General features: G+C 41.7%; 1 protein-coding gene and 1 non-coding gene across 7 annotated transcripts in view; both read right to left on the bottom strand.

Annotated features, from left to right (window-relative positions):
- CALD1 (caldesmon 1) overlaps positions 1-21,119 on the bottom strand; it is a 204,525-nt gene that overhangs the window by 114,647 nt on the left and 68,759 nt on the right. For 5 of the 6 annotated variants that reach the window (XM_055590974.1, XM_055590976.1, XM_055590980.1 and 2 more), the window contains one exon: positions 16,316-16,408. The exons of the other annotated variant lie outside the window; for it this stretch is intronic. The gene's annotated coding sequence lies outside the window, so the exon portion shown is untranslated. The remainder of the gene's footprint in view (positions 1-16,315; positions 16,409-21,119) is intronic. 6 annotated transcript variants of the gene reach the window in all.
- Positions 13,248-13,319, bottom strand: TRNAW-CCA (transfer RNA tryptophan (anticodon CCA)). Its single transcript has one exon. It is a non-coding gene; the product is annotated as a tRNA-Trp (tRNA).

The raw sequence follows: 21,119 nt of genomic DNA, 5'->3' as shown, positions 1-21,119 counted from the left end.
GAGTGAAAAATGTAACTGAAGCTGAATCATCTCTGTGGTTTACTGACTGATCAGTGTTTACAAAGTGAATTAAAGACCTAGGTAACAGGCTATATATGAATCTCAAAAGTTATATAAACCCACATCTGCAGTAGTTACACAGTAGATCTGGCAGTGTTTTCTTTCTGAAAATGAACTTTTGTCCTTTAAAAAAAAAATCAATTTATCAACCTGCTTTACTCTTTTCTCAACTAAATAGTTCATTTGGGACTCAAAAACCAAATAAACACGTGGATTCTAACATACAGTTTGGACTTAACTTTACCTCAACCTTCACCATTTTGCTCCAAAAATCTGTGCTACTTTTTAAAAAATGCCATCACTAAGACACATGTGTCAAGACCAGGAACACAGAAATAAAAATGAATGGGATCAATCTGAGGAACTCTGCCTTCTCAAGTTGTTTCTTGTCTCTCATCAGTGGAATACAGAACACAAGGCCCTACTAAGAGCAGATTAACATGTTATGACCTGTTTTTTCTTTCCTTCTCTGCTCAGTCTTTCATTATTACTTTTTTCTCTATTCATAATTTCTCCACTTGCAAAACAGGAAAACAGAAGTCTTAATGTTACAAAAATCAATGTCTTCATGGCCTCCTTTCCACCTTAAGAGGAATGGACACTGGGCGTTTTAGATTTGTGAAGGGATGGTGTTTATCTACACTGGCCTCCACACTGTGAAGACCACACACTTTGGAATTTTATGTCTCATCTCCAAGCGTTACTACCCATCTGGAGCACTTTAAGTTGTTCACAGTCCCATGGCATTTCACTGATCTTCCCAAGTAAGAAAAGTAGATTCACCTCCATTTAAAGAAAGAAGACTGAGACAGATAGGACTGTGGCATCAGCCCCTGCACCACAGCCCATCAGTGGAAAACCAGGACTGGTGTTTAGACTCATCTCTAAACCAAGCTAAAAAGTTTTCTTATAAGAGTGAAAGAATTAAAAATTTGGAATACTATTCCTTTGGTACCCTTTTCGAGAGTTTAAAATACTCTTTCACAGCAAACTCCAGGAGAATTAGACCAAAAGACACAGAACAGAACATATCAAATCAGCAAAGGCATATGGCACTGTTGCTCTCTTGGCCCAGAAAGAAGAGAAAAGCATCAGAAATCATGGGAGCAAATTGCTACGGCAAAGACAGAAATTCTCCACCAGTCTATGCCCAGGTGAGGAAAAAAATGCATAGCTATGCTTTAAAAATTCCTAAATGTGCTTTCTAAATGCATACCTGATAACAGAGGCTAATTCTGATGTCACATCAGGGTAGGATCCTTGTCCCAGTGGACCTATCCAACAATGGGTAGGGCTACTGAGAAAATGTGAACCCAATTACTGGAAATAGTCAGGTAGAGGTGAAATGGCCATCTGTTTAGGGTTGCAGTGGAAAGCTATTTTTTGAGATTCTAAGGCTGTGTTGCTCAATATGGTTGTCACTAGTCACAGGAGGTGATTTAAATTAATTAAAATTAGAAATTCAGTGCCTCTGTCTCACCAGCCCCATTTCAAGTGCTCTGTAGCCACATGTGTCTAGTGGCTTCCATGTAAGACAGCACAGAGAACATTCAATCATCACAGAAAGTTCTATTGGACAGCCCACTGTAAGGCCTTCCAACTCCTAATATGAAGTGACTTTACCATGGTGTTACGCAGTTCAGAGACGTCTCTGTCTTCAAAGACCTTATATCTCCTAGAGTAGACGGAATGGAAAGGGGTATGGTATGGGCAGCCTCTCAAAGCAGGGATGTGCTCGTTTAATCCTCTCATTAGTAACTTCTTTGTTGATCTATGAGAGATCTTTCAGATCTGCAGTCTTGCTGTTCTGAGCACACTTGCAACTGAGAAGTGAAATGACTGCTCAGTGAATGCAAAAGAAGCTGAGACACTGTCTGAAGAGAGATCACACTTCGAATTGCACAACAAGACCCAAGAGTGGCTTACTTGGAACAAAAGGTCAGAGGCCATAGGTCTTCACCAATTATAAACATGGTACGGAGGTCACCATATTTTACATAACAGTTTAGTTTTACTTGTGCATGACTCTCTGGCCTTTCCAGTCTACTCAGCTATAAAAATATCAGCAACGCCTGAGTCTGCTCTTCATGATTGGCTTCTCATCTAACATTTCCAATTTAGTGATCAACAACAAGATCCAGAGCCTTAGCCAGGTATCCTGCTAGTACAAGAGATTAATAAGGTGACAGAATTTAGATGTACTCAGTCGTGTCTGACTCTTTGTGACACTATAGACCACAGCCCTTGGAAGAAAAGCTATGACAAACGTAGACAGCATAGTAAAAAGCAGAACCTTTGCCAACAAAGGTTCGTGTAGTCAAAGATATGGTTTTTCCAGTAGTCATGTATGGATGTGAGAGTTGAACCAAAAAGAAGGCTGAGTGCTGAAGAATTGATGCTTTTGAACCGTGGTGTTGGAGAAGACTCTTGGGAGTCCCTTGGACTGCAAGGAGATCAAATCAGTCAATCCTAAAGGAAATCAGTCCTGAATATTCATTGGAAGGACAGAGAACGAAGCTGAAGCTCTAATACTTTGGCCACCTGATGCAAAGAACCGTCTCACTGGAAAAGATCCTGATGCTGGGAAAGACTGAAGGGAGGAGGAGAAGGGGACGACAGAGGATGAGATGCTTGGATGGTGTCACCTACTCAATGGACATGAGTTTGAGAAGCTCCAGGAGGTGGTGAAGGACAGGATGTCTGGTGTGCAGCAGTATACGGGGTCACAAAGAGTTGGACATGACTGAGTGACTGAACAATAACAAGACTGTAGCTCACCAGGCTCCTCTGTGCATGGGATTTTCCCAGCAAGAATGGTTGCCATTTCTTCCTCCAGGGGATCTTTCTGACCCAGAGACTGAATCCTCGTCTCTCACATCAAAAGCAGATTCTTTACCACTGAGCCCATGGGGAAGCCCATAGCAGGATACAAATCCATTTACACTGCTGGGAACAATTCAACGGTATGCCCTAGTGACACTTTGTACTGGTGACATTTTTGCACATGAAGGACATGTTATTACGATCAGGGGATTAATTATTCCTTAGTAAATTATTCAACATCTACTCATCATGATCATCAAATGCACTTACTGTGTTTTAGAATTTTGAAGCAAGTTAGAGACTATATTCTCGGAAGAGGCAATGGCACCCCACTCCAGTACTCTTGCCTGGAAAATCCCATGGACGGAGGAGCATGGTGGGCTGCAGTCCATGGGGTTGCTGGGAGTCCGATATGACTGAGCGACTTCACTTTCACTTTTCACTTTCATGCATTGGAGAAGGAAATGGCAACCCACTCCAGTGTTCTTGCCTGGAGAATCCCAGGGATGGGGGAGCCTGATGGGCTGCCGTCTATGGGGTCGCACAGAGTTGGACATGACTGAAGTGACTTAGCAGCAGCAGCAGCAGCAGAGACTATATTCTAGGAGTTTGTAATCTAAGATGATAAGCTTTGAAGCCAAACTGAGGGACATTATCCATTATGTCCCTCGAATGTAATAGATACACAATTTAACATATAAATCTGCAACGAAGTTAAATAACAAATTGAAAAGTGCTTAGACTGCTTCCTCCTTCCTTTCTCATGAATCATTTAGATGGTAGTTTCACCCATTTGTTAGTTTGGGAATTTCTGGACTTTCCTTCAAATAAAGAATGGCTCAGAGTGTAAGCCCGCTTACGACAAGCAGAGATGACAGGATCTCTGAATCTTGTATTCACTGACATGAGTGTTTACTGATACCTGTATAATTGGAGCTTGCATTTTAATTAGTGAACACATATCTGTCTTCCCTAGAAGGCTGTATGGAGAAGGAAATGGCAACCGACTCCAGTATTCTTGCCTGGAGAATCCCTTGGGCAGAGGAGCCTGGCAGGCTATAGCCCACAGGGTTGCAAAGAGTCGTACAGGACTGAGCGACTGACACACAGAAGGCTGTAATCTCCTAGTGATTATCACTCATTTTCGTCAACCCTCAAAGTTTTTAACTATTTTTTTTTTCTTATAGTCAGCACTAAGTTCACACTTACTGAGTTAAAGTGGGTTCCAGGGCATTGCTTATTTTTTGATTTAATTGGTAAACAGAGGAACTTGGCTAAGACGTGATCAAAAGGTCATGCCTCCAGTTGAACTCTTAGTAACCTTGGGGATGGTGGTTCACTACAAAGCTCTATTTTATATTAAGATTTGTAGTTGTGGTTGTCTCTTCTAGTGGAAAAGAAACTTGTCTTAGAAAGACATTCTGGTTTCAGGAAAGAAGGGTATTAGGTCTTTGTAATTGAGGGAATTTCTGGGACGTTCAAAGGAAAAGGAGAGAGAAGGGATGACAACAAATAAGAAGAGAATCAGGGTTGAACACGTCAAATTTCCAAGGCCTTTGGAGATGCCTTGCCACTCCTCCATCATAATTAGAAAACACTGACATTCAGAGCTGATTTAAACGCTTCCATCAGTCTGAAAAAAAAGTGTTGCCTGATTTTACTTTGTAACCATGCTTGGTAATTAGAAACATAAGGCACTGTTCTGGATGTTTTCTCGGGAACCTACCCTCCCCGGCTTGGTGTCACTACCCATTGGCTACAGGACCTTTATCTTTTCTCACCATCTCTCTTAGGAGCTCCTACCCAGGTCACAGGAAGAGTGTGAGGTTGCCATGGGCATTCCTGGAAAACCTGGAGACCTCCGGCGCCACTTTAGACTCTAAAATACACGGAAGAAACTCATTTTGCCTGCTTGTTTCCTTACTGAAGCTCTATAAATCTGTATTGCATTTGGAAGGCAGCAGTTCAAGTATGGCAAGATAAGCATTCAAACCAGAAGATTAAAAAGAAGGATCGTTGCAATGACCAGCATGAAATAACATCCTTTTATTTGTTTCTGAAAACAAGAAAGCCATTTCAACAGTGTCTTCTAGAGTACCTCACAGTCTTGCTGGGAAATCTGTACTTTGCAAAATGTGGATCAGAATATGATTTAAGAAGCAGCAGCAGTTTTTTACTTCTGACAAAATTCACAAAGAAAATGGAAAAATACTTGTAATCAAGGGCTTCAACTCAACAGTCACCTAGCTTGTCAAATTAAAACATGTGGCAACCACCTGCCGAGCGTCTTGAAACAATGATAACTTCTTGTTTTTCTACCTGACCTGTAATCTCTTCAGAACACATTTGCATTTTCCAAATTTTCACACTTAAACAATGCTGTCCACACCATGTATAAAGATGACTAAGCAACTCTGTATTAAGTAACCAAAGCGAGTCCTGCCAGTTTCAGAATAATTAAGTTTCTGCAGTCTAATATAAACAGTTCCAAGAACTACATGCGGCCTACCAAAAGTATATATTACAAGTAGTCAACACTGAGGCCAGCTGGCAGACAGATCAACCTATTAAAGTAGAATTGTTCAGAATTCAGAGTATTATTTTTCTTTCCTCCCATTATTTTTTCTGCATCCAACTTTGTTTCTTTGGGAATGTTTTCAAGTATACAAAGCAAGAAAGTGTTGTGGAATTGCACCTCCTGTAAATGAATGAGCATTTCTCTTGAGATTCTTTAGAACTCACAAGTAAGTCCCATTTCAATCCTGTCTACACAGACAGTAACAGTAAAACAGAGCAAGTGAATCCACTTTGTCCCCACTCAGCTAAAGTGTTGGTATTTTGTAAGTGAACGATGACCACCAGACAAGTGAATGAGCACACAAAGCCATATGCCCATCAGACCACTGAAACAGCTTTCTGAATGTACATCTTTGTAATGTCTCTACCAGGGAGCTTGCAGGATCAAAAATTATTACAGACAAGGCTAATGTCATAGGTTTATTCCTACCAGGAATGAGTTAACTATTTGAGAGGAAAAAAAAGTCCTAAACTGTTGCCATGTGCTTTCACATTAATCTTGGCCAGCCACATTGCAGATGTGGTCTGACAATTTTCAGTTGAGAGCACATAGAGATGATTAGACCAACCCATCCCGCCATGACCTTCAGGAGAGAGTATGCCCAAATGAATGGGAATGTGTCATTACACAAAAGGCTTCTCTATATTCAACTGAATTTTAAGTCCCAATGTCTTCTTCACTGTGTTTAAATTCATGTATATCCAAGAGATGCTGAAACTGAAGCTCCAAATCTTTGGCCACCTGATGTGAAGAGCCAACTCACTGGAAAAGACTCTGATGCCAGGAAAGCTTGAGGGCAGGAGGAGAATGGGATGACAGAGGAGGAGATGATTGGATGGCATCATGGACTCAGTGGGCATGAATCTGGGTAAACTCTGGGAGATAGTGAAGAAGAGGGAAGCCTGGTGTGCTGCAGTGCATGGGGTCGCAAAGAGTCAGACATGACTGAGTGACTGAACAAGGACAACAACATATTCAAGACTGGTAAAGGCTCTACACCCATCATCACAACCAAAACTTCAAAAACAACATTCAACAAATAGTATGAATTACCATTTGCTACCTTGCTGGGTGTGGCAAATAGGTTGTGAACGCAACTACTCTGCCCTCACTGTGCTTATAGTCTGATGGTGGAGACAGGCAATAAATCAATAAAATATAAACTGGGACAGGGTTAGGAAAGGAAAATATAAACTACTATGAGAGAGAACTACAGGAATGACTCATAGTTTTCTTTGTACTTTTTTTTTTTTTGCTTTTTAATATTTTTTTGCAAACTTTTTATTTTGTGTTTGGAAATAGCCAGTTAGCAATGTTATGATAGTCTCAGGTGAGCAGTGAAGGGACTCAACCATACATATACATGTATCCATTCTGCCCCAAACCCCCCTCCTATCCAAGCTGCTACTTAACATTGAGCAGAGTTCTAACTCAAGGTTTCCTTTGGGTTAAAATAAGATTTAAGAAGTAATAGCTTTCTCAGAAAAGAATAATGTTAATACACTACAGACAAGCATTGATAAAGGGAACATAAATGTATGAGACTGAGGTTTGTATTTATTAAATATATGTCAACTTCCAGATTGTGCCAGGCACTTGCACAACAGCACTAGGTTGTTGTGCAATAAATAAATAATAAATAAATAAATAAATCGAACTTGTCTCTACTTTTCTGTCCTAAAAAAGTGAGTGAAGAGTAAAGTAAAGCAGCTAGTCAGATCTGAAGGATGGTGAACTATTCTCACCCTTTCTCTCCAACTTCAGATCCTATGTAAGTAATGTAAAAATAATGACCTATCAAATATGGTCTGCCAGAACTGGTACAGACATAAGGAATCCACTTAAGATATTAATTTCACATGGCTAGAGTGGAGGGCATCTTTCTAGAAACCACCCAACTCAGTGACCTTCCAACAACAAAAGCATGTTTCTCACTCGCCACTGGGCAGAAATTTGTTGATTCAAATGTAGCTGGGCCACTTTGTTTTTTCAAATTTTGGTTCATGATTCCAAGAAATGAACAACCCATAATAAATTTAGTCCAGTGGCAGAACATCTCATGACCAGCTTTTCTACTTTGAATACCACAAGCAGACCTTTAATTTGTTGACACACAGCCCCTGGACATTCATGAAAACAAGATGTTCTCTTGCTGCTTTTTAAGTTAAACAGATTTAAGTCAAGGTCTCAGCTGAATTTCAAAAACAGATGTTCCATAGCAAAAGGGCTGAACTGACCCCAGCAATGAGAGGCTGTTTCACTTGAACTTGAATATTCTTTTGTTAGTAGGACAAGCGATCAAATCCTGGAACTGAAAACAGGAGCAACCCAAGGTTTACTACTGTCTCTATTCAATGACTGCCCTGTGGGTCTGGGAAGACTGGGCATCCGGGAATCTTGGTTTAGGGAATAAGCTGATGCCTGGGAGGTTTAGGTGCCTGGGTTTTGAAGGGGTTAGTGAGGAAGGATGGTCTTTCCCCCAGCCCACCCCCCCCGCCCCCCCCAAAGCGACCATCCTGTTTCCCTGTCCATCTCAGAGGCCCTGCATGGAATGACTTCACTGTACCCACCACCTCTTCTGACCCCACACTCAGGCCACTTCCTTAGTCCTGCAACAATCCAGCTAGTATTTTTGCCTCTGGGCCTTTGTCCTTGTTTCCTCTCTTCTGTAACCTGCAGTCCCCTCCATTCCTTCTGCAAATCCCATATATTTTTCTAGAGTGTAGCTAAGTCTTCTCTTTACTCCAGAAGCATCCTGTCTTTCAACTCTGTAGCATTGTTAGCACTGTTCTTTTGGATGGTCAATACTATACAGCTTTGTTATTCAAATGTGTTATAACCTCTCTTTCTCTTGAGCAAATGTGAAGCTGCTCAATGCCAGGGCCTGCGTCTCCTTTGATATCCCCTCACAGTGCTGGGTGTTTTGCTCTGCCTTTATAGATACATGAGAATGATTTCTGAGCTGAACTTAATGAAAAACTTCTGGCCTAAAAATCCAAGTTCCAAAAATTCTACACCTCTGGCCGTTCGTACCCTTTGAGCTTTCTAGGGACCTTATAGAACTGTACTTGCTGGCTTCCTTGTGGGCAGCTGGGGCCAAGTGACTAGTTCTGGCCAATGAGTTGTGAGCAGAAGTATCCCGTCACTTCTGGGGCAGAGCATTTATTTGTTGATATGAGATCCTTCAGAGTATTTTTTCTCTCTGCCCTGGGGTCCCCAAGTAAGGATGGCAGTGATGTGGACCAGAGACTCCTGCCTGTCCAGGGTTAGAGAGAAAGCATGAGTGAGCAACCTTTGTGTTGAAGTCACTTAGATTTTGAGTAGTCCCCATCTCCAGCATAACCTAGCTCACCATGACTGACATAGCCATGGTTAAGTTAGTCCATGACAAAAATGATCTTGTGATATTAGGCACTGCTTCGTGAAGATATTTATTCAACTTACTGATTTTCTGTTTCTGTTCTATGGCTTCTAACATAGAAATAGGAATGGGTAAGCTAATCAGGGAAGGCTTCAGGGAGTGGAAATGGCTCACTGGCCCCATCTGCCTACTCCAGTGAGTCATAAAACTGCTGCTAACGGCAGGAGTGCTCACATGTGACGTGTTCATTCACTTACACCAGGAATGACAAACTCAAATGCTTTTAAGGACCCAAAAGGTAAATACTTGGAGAGTGGTGGCCTGTGGGGAAATGGAGAATGAACGCCTCCCTAAAAAAATTCAAAATCAAAATTTCAAGAAAACCATGCTGGGCAAAGGAAGCCCACTTGCAGGTCAGTGTGGACCTCAGGTTTCTTGTTAGTAATCCCTAATTTAGACAATCATTCCTTAATGGCTCTCATGTGCCAAGCTAGGCACTGTGAGGAGTTAAAGGGTAAACTTATGTAAATTCATCTATTAGCCTACATTCTAGATGGAGAAGTTTGTTTATTTAGTCAATGGTTATATAGCATGTGCTATGTACCCAGTACAGTTCTAAGAACTTTATAAGTATCAGTTTAAATCTTTATAACAATCTTTATTGAGTCCATTTTACAGATGGAAAGACTAAGGCTCAGAGAAGGTGTATCATTTGCCCAAAGTCACAGTTCAGTTCAGTCGCTCAGTCGTGTCCGACTCTTTGTGACCCCATGAATCACAACACCCCAGGCCTCCCTGTCCATCACCAACTCCTGGAGTTCACCCAGACTCATGTCCATCGAGTCGGTGATGCCATCCAGCCGTCTCATCCTCTGTCATCCCCTTCTCCTCCTGCCCCCAATCCCTCCCAGCATCAGGGTCTTTTCCAACGAGTCAACTCTTTGCATGAGGTGCCCAAAGTATTGGAGTTTCAGCTTCAGCATCAGTCCTTCCAATGAACACCCAGGACTGATCTCCTTTAGAATGGACTGGTTGGATCTCCTTGCAGTCCAAGGGACTCTCAAGAGTCTTCTCCAACACCACAGTTCAAAAGCATCAATTATTCGGCGCTCAGCTTTCTTCATAGTCCAACTCTCACACCCATACATGACCACTGAAAAAACCATAGCCTTGACTAGATGGACCTTTGTTGGCAAAGTAATGTCTCTGCTTTTGAATATGCTATCTAGGTTAGTTGTAACTTTCCTTCCAAGGAGTAAGCGTCTTTTAATTGCATGGCTGCAATCACCATCTGCAGTGATTTTGGAGCCCAAAAATGGTCACAGAGTTAGCAAATATTAGAGCCAGGATTTACATGCAGGCAGCCTAGCCCTTAGAGTCTGTGCTTTGTGAGACTATGCTACTTCTCACAAGATGTAATACAAAGTAGCTTATGGCAAGAACCTCATTGATGAAAAGACCATGTAATTGCCTAAAGGATACATAGTCGGCTACAAACAACCCTGTCTAGAATTTGTTTCCTGTTGGAAGGATTTGGCTTGCTTGATGTTAGGGGGAGTCCATATTTGATGTTTATCAATGAAGTGAAAATGAATCTTGTTGATGTTCATTTGGGCTTTGGCAAACTAATTTATTATTTCATTTAAGTGGGGTTCACTTTAGAAAATAAGCTGAATTCATCCTAAAGCCTTTAAAAAATAAAACACACTTTGACTATTTCTTTTTGCTTTTTCATTTAATTAATTTCAGAAAGGAAGCAAAATCTTCTAAGATTATCTGTTAGTGTCTGTCTTAAGACAGATTTTGTGGGACCTGAAAATTATTTGGGAGTCCCTTAAGAAAGAGAATACAATGTTAAATGTAAAAACTTAGGCAGGGGTGTGACAGACATCTGTTCAAATGAGGGGCTCTGTGGCTTAAGCACACCACTGCCTTCACACTGAATCACTCTGGGTCTGTCACCTTCGATTCTTTGAGCATTCCAATAAAAAAATGACAAACCCTTACTTTGCTCTTAATTGAATGACAAGCCCTTACTTTGCTCTTAATTTTCAATTATTTTGATACTACAGTTAGGTCTGCCCCTAAAAAATTCTTCTTGAAAACAGAATTTAGGAAATAAAGAAGGCAGGGGACAATTAAGCATCATTCTTCAAAGCAATTTTCAGAAAAGTAGAATTCGAGATATAGCCAGTGCTCTGCAGTGTTTTGCCTGTAAACCACATAATTAAGAAGGCTAGGTAAATGAGACAGCAGAGATATATAAAATATTATGACTCTTTGTTAAGATAAGGCCAATACAAAATAAATAAAAGAACCAGAAATCACAATTTATGTCAATGAGTATATTATTGGAGTCACTAGATTTTTCCACTGCATTCAATAAAAAAAGTCCATTTTATAGGAAGAATGAAGGAACACTAGAATTGTTAATGTAGCCCAGACCTAATATAGCACCGGCTAGAGAAGTTCCAATTCAGTATATAGCTGTAGAGTGAATACATTAATGAGTGACTGAATATGTATGTTTGAAGAGCAAGAAAAGGACAGACGGTGCTAACAGTGGTCACAAGCCTCCCCCACCAACCCTGACTTATAACTGCATCTTTTAGTTCTAATCCATTAGCCAGCAAGCTGGGGGAGGCAGTAGATATGTCCCCAGAGTCCCTCATGATAACAAATGTCTTTATGTTTATACATCTTGAGAGTCTGTGATGGAGTCAGATTCACAGTCGTGGGTATAATATACTTATGGGAGGAATCTTTTGAAGAACTTGAAGAAAGTGCTTTTAGAAGAGCGCCTTCCTTCAGGCCTGACATATGTTTGTATTCACGCCCTCTCTGCATTCTCTGAATATGATAAACACACTTCTCTCCAAACTCAGGATGCCCCGTTCCACAGTATGTCGTTCTTGGTCATTAAATAACAGGACTTGATATTAATGTTGGCTGTCTCCATCCCTCTTTAACAAAGTGTTTTCAGCCAAAGATATTAAACTAGTCAGCCTCTCTTTTCCCCTGTCAGAGAAACAGCCAGCCTCCTGAAATCACAGCTCATTTATACCATGTTGGCGTGAATATTCAGACTCCATTTGTCTCCAGCTCTTAAAGACTGGTGTTAGAGTGAATGATAGACATTTTGTTTTGAATTAGCAAAAAGGAGGAGAAAAAAAAAAAAAACCAAGTAATAAGTTTGGCCTTAAAATATCTGTTTCAGGGAATGCAGCTCTGCTTTTTCCTCCAGTAAAAGTCGATTAAAAAAAAAATCTAGATTTAATTTGGCATTAAGTTGGACCTGATACAGAAAATAGTAGAAAGGAAAATGTCTTAGTCTTCCCTCCCCTCCACCCCCCAGATTGAGCCTTTAAACCCTACTGGAGGACTGTTCCGTGGAGTAGTGCAAGATGTCTGCAGCTTTGTTTTGTTGAACATCCCAAAGCAAACTTTGGAAGTAGTTAAGTCTGTGTCCTTAAACTGTACAAATCCTGTCACAGTTGGAACCTCAGACTTCTGATAGTTTTGTTTGAAAGCTAAATAGCAGGATTGTTCTTTTTTTTTTTTTTTTTTTTTCCTCTTTATGGCATACTCACTCATGTTTTTTGGAACAGAAGTCTGGAAAGGAGTTCTACGCAAGAACTCCTGGCACCATTGTTTTTCTCCCTGCTATCTGTGTCTTGATCTTGGTTTGCCCACCCTGACAAAACCTCTTTCCATCAACAGCCATGCTGGGTAGGAATGTGTGCTTAATGGAGGTGCCTCCTAAGGCCAGGTCAATTCCCTGGCCAAGGAAACACCATTACTTGGCCAAAGTTACAAAATCTGCACATGGTGATGCTGGAATGTCCTGTTACCTTCCTTATCATCAAAGTTTCAAGAACTGGGAAGACCTGAGAACCCTGCTCCTTGAGTCCTCTTGATTCCTAAGCAAACTTGGGCGTCGTTCTGCAGCCACTACCAGAAATCTGTAGAAAAGACTTTTAGTGCAAAAGTGATCCCTTCAGATTCTGCTGTAACAAGTATAGACACACTTGAACTAAACAGGAAGCTGAATATTGTGTCAAGAGTGTCCAGAGAGACTTGTTCTGCAAAACTCAAGAGAAGATAAAGGGAAAAAAACTTTCTCTTTCCATACCATCTGGAGCTTCAACTGACTCTAAAAATGCTGGCCCACAGTGGTTCTACAAACTCCCATTTATGCTGTTCTAAAACAAGGCAAAGCCTGCCAGGGCTTCCAACTCAGAGCACTTCTTATACATGCTCATAGGAAAAGTATCTTTCTTTTCATATCCTATAGCATAGTGAAGTTGCTCAGTCGTGTCCGACTCTTTGCGACCCCGTGGACTGTAGCCTACCAGGCTTCTCCGTCCATGGGATTCTCCAGGCAAGAATACTGGAGTGGGTTACCATTTCCTTCTCCAGGGGATCTTCCCGACCCAGGGATCGAACCTGGGTCTCCTGCATTGGAGGCAGACGCTTTAACCTCTGAGCCACCAGGGAAGCCCAAATCCTATAGCTGACTGAAATGAATGAAATGCAGTGTGGAGGCACCTCTGCTGGCCACTGGCCACCATTCATTTGGAATACCTGACCTAGGCCATGCAAGGATTGCAGAGCTGTTTCCTCTTGACTTCAGAATTTCTCCCTACTCATTTTATAGAAATAGCAATTAATGTAAAATCCACTGACACAGGTGTGATTAGCACTTTAGGTCACTGAGTGAAAAGGGCATCTTTTTCCTGGCAAGTTGAAGAATACCAAGAGGAAAGTATGGAAGTGGGGGGTACTTGAAGAAATCTGGTATCTCAAAGTTTATTTTTAAGAAATGGAAGGGGGTATGTAGAGAAGGAGGACATTTACAAACCTCTGACAGGCTCTCCTGCTAATAATCAGACAATCCAAAGAAAGATCATGGGTTTCTGCTAGAGAAAGAGAACCAATGGAGAAAGGGGAAGGGGGTGGGCACGAAGAAGCAAGGAAAAGAAATGACACTTTAGAAAATAACAGAGAAATGAATTGAATAGTTTTCCTCCTTTTGTTTGTATCACACTAAGCAGGAAAAAAGTGGGAAATTCAGGGCTGGGGTAAAGGTGGCCCAATTAGAAATCACTTTTGATGGTGAGACCCAGAGAGGAGAAGCTTGCTATGGCCACCATGACTCAGGGCCTGGTCCGCTTATGCTTCATTAGCCTCCATTCTATCCTGCACATGAAACATGAAAATATCACCAAAACCTCCTTGAAGGCATAGGAAGTGTGGGGAGACCAATGGACTATGGAAGGGGTTCAGTGCAAAGGAGGTACATTCCCCTCAACTGAGTCCTTTACTGACTGTCTGGACAAGACGATGTTCCATGGCAGAGGAGTCCCAACCACCTGACCTTCTGTCTCTTTGGACACTGAGGAGTCTAATCCTGGACCTCCCTACTGTCCAGTCTGATCAGCTCTGATTGTGACGGAGGAAATGGTCCTAAAGGGAAGTGCTGATGTAGGATAGCCCTGGGCAAGCAGCTGGGGAGTCAAACACATGCTCGTGGGTGGAGTTGGCTAGAGAGGAGCAAGCTCAGGTAGAGGAAGCTCCCCAGGAATGGTTTGGGGCAAAGCCCTAAAGGAGAGGACAGAAGAAGGTATAAAATAGGACCAAAGGAATAAGTGAAGAGAGAAATAGATAGACATCCACAGTAGCTAATACACATGTTCTTAAGTTAGAAATGCCATTTAGATTTCTTCCTCCTGTTATTCACCAGGAAAACTTTCTACATGCAGTTTCTCGTGGCATTGTTAAACCGCTGCTCCTCTCCCTCTGCAGTCTTTCTGGGTGGCCTCATAATTCCTATGTGTAGGTTATGATTATGAAAATTTCTATCTCTAGTTATTACCTGGGCTTCAGACATGCATAGCCCTTGTATTCTAGACACACACCCTTGGATGTCACACAGGCCCTTAAACTCAGCAGGTCTCAGTCTAAACTCACTGTCCTTCCCTCTTGGCTCCCAAAAGAGTGTTCTCAGTATCTGGAGCAGGTCCATATTATTTACTCTTTGAGGAGCGAGGTAAGTCTCCTGCCATCAGTTAATCATATATATATATATACATATATATATATATATATATTTTTTTTTTTTTCAGTCTCTCTCTCCAGCTTTGACTTATTTCCACTTTTTGGAAGTCAGGAGACAGGCAGCAAGTACGGAGAAAGCACCACTAATAATCATTATTTGGAGGTAGTCTTAAAGCAAATTACAGGTTCAGAGACTTGTATCTTACCTCTCCATTCATTTATTCATTTAATAAGTACTATTGAATGCTCACTATTTACAAAGCCTCCTCTAGTGCTATGAAAGATGTAAAAGGCACACTTTTCAGCTTCAAAAATTATGTAATGAAACAGGGAAGTGAGAGATGTATACAAAGGACTGCAACATACTGCAGGAAAACCAGATATTCTAAGAGTGATATAAACGCTAAGGTAGTTCAGGAGAGGAGACTCAGAGAGCTGTCCATATGCAACAAACTAAAAATCAGCATATAGGGGAAAAAAAAGATCAGATATTAGAGACTTAGTTGTGCTCCCACAAATTCATATGTTGAAATCTTAGCTCCAAATAACTTAGAATATAAACAAATTTGGAGATCTGGTTATTAAAGAGGTAATTAAGTTAAGATGAAATCTTTAGAGCAGGCATTAGTCCGATATGACTGTGGCCCTTCTAAGAAGAGGAAATGTTGGACACAGAGAGAGCACTCCAAACATGTGGTGGCAGTGGGGTGCTAGTGAAGACACAGGAAAAGAGGGCCATCTGCAAGCCAAGGAGAGAGGCCTTCGAAGAAAACAAACCTGTCGCCTCCTTCACCTTGAACTTCCAGCCTTTGTAACTGTGAGAAAATAAATCTCTGCTATGTAAGCCATCCAGTCTGCGGTATTTTGCTCTGGCAGCCACAGAAAACCACTTCTCCCTACCAGTGCCAGCCTTGGAAAAATTGTGAATGAGTGAAGTTTCCTTTAGCTTCTCCATCCTCTACCTTCTGAAAGCTCCTCTTGCTGCTCCCCAGGTAGAGTGTCTACTGGTAGAAGTTCTTCCAGGTGAGGAGGATTTGCTGAGAGTGAAGGGTACTCCCTTCTGAAATCATTGTTTGCTCAAAGGTGAGCTCCTTTACCCTGAAGACTGACTCATCATCTCTCTATTCCCTCAAGTCAGCGACATTCTTGGGAAGTGAGAACTTCATTATTGATTGGGGACTGTTTTGCCTAATATACTATAGATGCAGGAAAAGAATTTAAAAATAAAGCAAAAAAAATCATATTACAAAACAGGTAAACAATTCTCTCAAACTTGTTAGATTACTTGGTAAATAAACTATGAAGGACATAGCAGAACCCTTGGTTTCTCACAATGCATCTATAGGTGCGAGAATTTAGACAATCAGGCAGAAAGGCTATGTAATTGCTAAGATCAGAGCCCTCCCCACCAACAAAACCACATAAACTCTACTCACAGGTAAGCAGTCAAATGTCTGCTCGTGAACCTCTGGTTGATTACCAATCCCTATGAATTCGGCTGGATGATCTTCAAGCTTTTCAATGATTACCTGGCATAAAAGGATGGACACATAGTGGAGTGAATTTTAGTTAATGTAGAACTATTCCAAATATTTAAGATACAATTTCTTTCTCAGGTACTGATGTTGGTTAGGACCATGAAAGGGAAATAAAGCACAGATATAAATAGATATTGCATTTGCATTTTAAAGAAAATTAATACAATTATTACAGAGTCAGTCCCTAAATTATTCTAAATAATGGAGGGGAGAGATGGTTTGTACAAAGCAGGGAGCACTACCAATGCCAACAATCAAAGACCAAAGGCATTAGAATATAGTCAGGGACATGGCCTTTTCTAAGTTCACCTTCAAAACCTTCTAAACCTCAGACTCTCAAAGTCTTTTTGGACCCTTTGCTTTGCCCAAAGTCTTCTGCTATTGATGGTTAGGAGCTTGGTTAATAGGTAAAAGAGGAGGGTCCAGAAGAATACAAATAATGATAGAATGCACTAGTAGATAATCTAGAGGTAACTCTCTTATACTTGAAACACAGCAACAAATATTAAATATTAGACCAAAGAAATAATGAACTGCAACAGCAAATCACCATTGCATCCCTAACCTGCCCCAACATGATGCAGCAAGGATGCTATGGGTATGAGTGTGGGAAGTGCAGCTCTGGGTTTTAACGTTTGCCTTTTTTGGTAGAATAATGGGGCCCACATGGACCTTAAGGACACACCCTGCCTCCCCCCACTCCATTCTTTGTTTTTTTGCATTGGAAAAAATTAGAAGTTCTTGGACTGGCTTTGAATCACACTGCTGGGAATCAATATTAGATTCCTAGATTCTCATTTCAGATTTCAAAGGTAAAATGCAAACCAAACAAAAACCTGCCTAGCATGGTATCAATGGTTTGTATCCATCTCAGGAAGGCTGGTTTGCAAACTAAGGATGGGGAACCCTGAGGGGCTTGTAAATTGTTTAGCAGGGCCAGGTGTTATTTCTTATTCCATTTCTTTATTCCTGAGCAGTCACTCAGGCTACCTTCAGCTCCCCTCCCTCAACCTCTACATCTCCTCCTATTTGTCCAAAATGCACACTTCAGCTGTTGTATTGTCGTACATCTACAGTACCTTGCTCAGGATTCTGGAGATGTGGGCATTGATCTTAAGGAGCCTAATATCTAGCTGGAGTGATAAAAGATATAATTATCCTTCTAGGTTACAATGCCAGAAAGTGGTAAGAGCTCCAAATCCCGTTTAAATTCCTTTCCTTCTACTGTGGGCCTCATATTGGAGGACTTTCTTATAAAACTGCAGAAAAGGGGGACCAGAAAATCTGTGAGACATCTGCTAGCTGGAGAAGTTGCTCAAGCCTGGCTTACAGTCTAGTTCCCTGCAGCTCCTAGGCTTTTGCCAGCACGCAGCAGGGCATCAAGAAATTTTGTTGAGTGAGTGAACAAAACCTATGAGTTAGAGGAGGGTGATGAACTCCTCAAAACTGTAGGCCAGATTTTGTGTATCAACTTTCATTCATTTCTGAGAGTTGTCTCTGCTCCCTTTTTCCCTCCCCCTCAAATTAAGAACCACTGCCTAAATGATTAGGATAGCACTAGTACATGTGTGGTAAGTTGCTTCAGTCCTGTCCGACTCCTTGCAATCCCATGGACTGTAGCCCTCCAGGCTCTTCTGTCCAATGGATATTCCAGGCAAGAATACTGGAGTGGGTTGTCATGCCCTCTTCCAGGGGATCTTCCCTACCCAGGGATCGAACCCACGGCTCTTATGGCATTGGCAGTGGGGTTCTTTACCATTAACGCCACCTGGGAAGCCCTGGCATAGCACGAGAGGATAGAGTTTAGACGAGAACAAATCCCATGAGTAAATTTAAAAATAAATAAGGATTGAGTGCCTAGTCCCCATGCTGCCACGTCCAGACCTACTGCATCTATTCCCTGGCCTTTCTTTCATCATCTCTAGAATGCAGGGAAGGCATGATCCCTGACCCTCCTAACTTCAGGGCAGCTTCAAGGGCCTAAGAGTTAGTTGATGGTCTTGACCTTGGCTGTACACTACAATCACTCAAGGAGCTCTGAAAAAATGACCCAACCCAGGGACCCTCCTTTGATCAACCTAACGAGGATTTGGGGGGTTAGGCCCCAGGCATATGTGTTTCTCAACTGTCCCCAGTGAGTCTAAAGGGCTGGCAGGTTGCAAGTCATTGAGATAAAGACACAGACTTCTTTTCCAAATCATTGAGCCCTATCCACATGTAGGGTGCAGGTGGGAGAGATTCCCCTCCAGGTCCTGCTCCTCTGTATGTGCCAGGAACATATCTGAGATTTGCCAGTGAAGAAACAGCCATTGAACCTGGCTTCATGGCACTTATGGTACACTGTCCCCCTAGAATCAAGGTTCTCAGACTGGCTGCATATCAAAATCTTCTGGGAGAGCTTTTTCAAGAAAATATGACATGGGAAATTCCAGAGAGGTGTCCAGAAATTTGCACATTACAAGAAGTTCCTTACATTCAGATGCTGATGCAGATTATAGTACCCACTCCACATGTTGCTCTTGCTGTTGTTTAATTGCTAAATCATGTCTGACCCTTGGCTACCCTGTGGACTGGAGCCCTCAGGGTTTCCCAGGCAAGAATACTGGAGTGGGTTGCCATTTCCTTCTCCAGGGATCTTCCCCACCCAGGGATTGAACACAGGTCTCCTGCAGTGGCAGGTGGATTCTTTACCACTGAGCTACCAGCGAAGTCCACCCCTTCCACATAGGCCTCTCATTCTTGACCCTCAGGCTTCATAGAAGGAACAGAAGACTAGAAGAAATCAGGGAGTTACTTGCCTAATGAATGAATCAAGAGATTTAAACTTATAGGGAAAAAACATCCTCAGTACCTTCCCCCAAATCCTCTGGCAGGGTCAGTACTTGTTTGCTTAGTTTCCCTTTCCCTGGTCCCAATTCCCTCGGTATTTTTATTTTTAAAATTGGGAACGAATAAAGAAAAATATAAAGAAATCGGGAATCTGGGGAAATGTTTCTTTTTTGGTCTGTAGAGTCTATGTATATGTTAATGAACCATCTTGTTAGTGAGACAAAGATAGAAAGACTTTTGAGAGAAACCATAAGGTGAATAGCAGAGTGACTAAATGCAGAGTTTGTCTTCACATATTCTTTTTATTTTCAGATTGAGGACGGAAGGGCCAGAAAATTGACGAAGCTCTCACTTCCTGTTTCAAGACCATTTTCAACTGTCCGCTACCTTGCAACTTCAGATACTTGCCTGGGTGAACCATTATTCACTGGATCCCTTTAAGCTTTCCATTCGGTGTCCAGCATATAGAGACGGACTGACTTGGCTCAGAGGCAGCTGCTGAAATTCTCTGCAGGCAAAGCTAAGTCTAGACCGGACATGGTAAGGAAGGGAACAACCCGAGATGAAGGAAGAGGGGCCGGAAGAGCGAGCTGGACGGCGTGAGGCAAATGAGCCCCGCTGCCTCGGTCCAGTCGCCTTCCCAGCCAGTGTCAAACGGCCACGTGCTATTTATTGCTCCTTTGATTGCGCTGTCTGCTCAGGCATGTGGGGAAATTGGGGTTTTATATGAAAGCATTCACTATAGGAGAATCAAGGTGTAATAAAAAGAAAGGAGGAATTTCTCTTTCAATCAGCTTTCTAGTCTTCTAAGAGGAGTGATTTTCTTAAAACCCTCGGGAAACCTCTAGGTAAAGCCATTCAGTAACATGAGGAGCAGGACCTAGCACCTTGCTAGGTTACACAAGTGGAAAAATACTGACAGTACATACTTGCAAAAAGTGGTTATGCTTCTCCTTTAAAATTCCAATCACAAGTGTTCACAGAAAGATGCCATTTTCCAAAAGGATACCAAAGGTTCGGATAAAGGAGAGTATCTCAAATGATAACTTATTATAACAGGGAGTTATCGAAAAGGTTCAATTAGAGATCCTTTGTAAAGAAGAATAACTTCAAGGAGTCAACAAGAACAACTGGGTTTTCATTAATATATATATTGCCTTGTGGAGTTGAGTTAGGATCCTTTGATTTCAACATTAATATTTATATTAAAAAATCCCCCATGACACTTTTGTAATATGCTCAGCTCTCCTCATGGAGACTCTGATAACTACTGTGTGTTAAGGGTTTTTAGTGCCAGGCCCTGGGCTAAGCTCCTTTCATATATCTCATTTATCCTTATAACAACCTAATGAGATACGTGCTCTTAACATAGGAGAAGCTCTGAGAAATTTGTTGTGTTTGACACATTGGCCTAAATTCACCCAGCTAGTAAGTAATGAAGCCAGTATTCAAATCTGGGGGCAGACTCAGCCTGACAGGTGTAGGAGAAGGATACACGCCCACATTCATTTACAGATTGAGTGAGTTCTCTAAGCCAGGACGGCACACACAGTGAGGAGCAAGGACTCTGCTCTCATGGAAGTTATATTCTGGTGGAGTAGATAGCAGGCATATTTCCAATAGTGAGCAAATAAAAGAGCCTAATGTGATAGAGGGTCACTGAATGCTAGGTGGTGCGAGATGGTCTCTCTGAAGAGGAGATACCTAGGCTGAAAATATATTTCTAGTTTAAGGAGTCACTCATGTGAAGAGTGTTTCTGGAAGAGCCTTTGAGAATCCTGGTGGGAGGTAGAGGGTTTTATGAGATGACTGTGTGTTCTGTGATCAGGAAACTCTTCCAAGTTGTTCAGTCCATATGGGATTCGGGCTTAAC

Source organism: Bubalus kerabau, chromosome 8, assembly GCF_029407905.1.
Source record: "Bubalus kerabau isolate K-KA32 ecotype Philippines breed swamp buffalo chromosome 8, PCC_UOA_SB_1v2, whole genome shotgun sequence".
NCBI classification, from domain to species: domain Eukaryota; kingdom Metazoa; phylum Chordata; class Mammalia; order Artiodactyla; family Bovidae; genus Bubalus; species Bubalus kerabau.
Note: the sequence above shows the minus strand (reverse complement) of the source record. Positions and strands in the feature narration are given on the sequence as shown.